The sequence below is a fragment of the Lates calcarifer genome, linkage group LG6 (assembly GCF_001640805.2).
Source record: "Lates calcarifer isolate ASB-BC8 linkage group LG6, TLL_Latcal_v3, whole genome shotgun sequence".
NCBI lineage: Eukaryota > Metazoa > Chordata > Actinopteri > Centropomidae > Lates > Lates calcarifer.
In genome coordinates this window covers 25,673,528-25,675,457 of record NC_066838.1, presented here as the reverse complement: position 1 = coordinate 25,675,457, position 1,930 = coordinate 25,673,528, and the positions used below count along the sequence as shown (strand labels likewise).

The following is a 1,930-nucleotide window of genomic DNA, read 5'->3' as shown; positions in this document are numbered from 1 at the left end:
TCATGTTTTTTGAGCTCATACTATACTATGACATTTTTTCATGTTTTTTGACGCCATACTATACTATGACATTTTTTCATGTTTTTTGACGCCATACTATACTATGACATTTTTTGACCGTTTTTGACGCCATACTATACTATGACATTTTTTGACCGTTTTTGACGCCATACTATACTATGACATTTTTTCATGTTTTTTGACGCCATGCTATACTATGACCTTTTTTCATGTTTTTTGACGCCATACTATACTATGACATTTTTTCATGTTTTTTGACGCCATACTATACTGTGACATTTTTTGATGGCATACTATACTATGACATTTTTTGACCGTTTTTGACGCCATACTATACTATGACATTTTTTCATGTTTTTTGACACCATACTATACTATGACCTTTTTTCATGTTTTTTGACGCCATACTATACTATGACATTTTTTGACTGTTTTTGACGCCATACTATACTATGACATTTTTTGACCGTTTTTGACACTTACTACACTGACATTTTTTGACACCTTACTATACTATGACATTTTTTGACCATTTTTGACACCTTACTATACTATGACATTTTTTGACCGTTTTTAATGCCTTACTATACTATGCAATTTTTTAGACAGTTTTTGATATACTGAATACTGATCATAAACAGTTTAATGTCAGTGCTCTGTGTTGGACAGTTGATGTAAAGCTGTTTGTGAATTACCTGGAGGCCTCAGTCCTGGTCTCAAAGAACTTCTTCATTGTATGAAGACTCTGATCGTGGACTACGTCTCTGTGATCGCGGACAATGTCTCTGAGATTATGGACAAAGTCTCTGTGATCATGGACAGTGTCTTTGTGATCATGGACGATGTCTCTGAGATCATAGACGCTGTCTCTGTAATCATCGACAATGTTTCCATGATCGCGGGCAGTGCCGTCAAATCGGTGACCCCCCGTCTCCGCCGATTCTATCGCAAGGTCTCTACGAAGCATGGGACAATGTCTCTGATCATGGACAACGTCTCTCTCATCTTTGACAAGGTCTCTGTGATCATGGACAATGTCTCTGATCGTGGACGATGTCTCCCTCATCCTCAACAATGTCTCTCCAATCATGGACCATGTCTCAGCGATCGTGGACGACATCTCTGTGATCATGGACGAAGTGGTGACACCTGAAGGAAATCAAAGAGAAACATACAAAGGAAAATGATCAATACACTACTACCTATTCCTCATCGACAGTTTAACCATGAAAACACAGAGAAATATTCAACATTACAGCTGAACCACAACATTTTAATTAACATTAGAGACTGTTTCAGAAAATCAACAGTTGACTGTCATCACCTCCTGAAGAACCAACAACAACAAATATTTGGGAAAAAGTCAAATGATTATTGATCGTGTGTCTATCAACTAATTACTGAAACAGTCATGTATGTTACTGTGAACTGCACAACAATAATAAACACTATCAGTTAAGTAAATTTTTGGATGCAGGATTTTAACTTGTGTTGTTTATTATTCTTCAGTAAAAAGTCTGAGTCTGCTTCACAGCAGACAGTAACATACAGAATCATTATTTCACCTTTCAACCTTCTTCTTATTAACACATATTTAAAATGGCCTTGTTTTATGGTGTTTTCATTTAATGAATAACAACCAAATTTACAAAGGTCTTAACAGCAGCTTATGTGTAAAATTGAATATGTGTAGAACTAGTCTTTATATACTGTAATTATAAAAATACCATCTGACCAACAGTTAAAATTACCACACATGTGAACAACTCACTCCAATATTTTATTTGTAAAATTGATATTGTTTTGTACAGTGTAGTCTGGTGTGTCTAGCACATACACACAATCAAGAATTTCTGATCATGTACAATCAAACTGAAGTTCAGATATTTAACAGTCCCATTTTGACTGA

At 35.3% G+C, this 1,930-nt stretch overlaps 1 long non-coding RNA gene across 2 annotated transcripts in view; it reads right to left on the bottom strand.

Annotated features, from left to right (window-relative positions):
• LOC127142593 (uncharacterized) overlaps positions 1–485 on the bottom strand; it is a 4,096-nt gene extending 3,611 nt beyond the window's left edge. Inside the window, exons 1-2 of one of the 2 annotated variants that reach the window (XR_007813465.1) lie at positions 261–485; positions 33–222 (exon numbers count right to left, since the gene is read on the bottom strand). This is a non-coding gene — a long non-coding RNA (uncharacterized LOC127142593). The remainder of the gene's footprint in view (positions 1–32; positions 223–260) is intronic. The other variant, XR_007813466.1, reaches the window with a different exon arrangement.
• Positions 486–1,930: the final 1,445 nt, after the last annotated feature.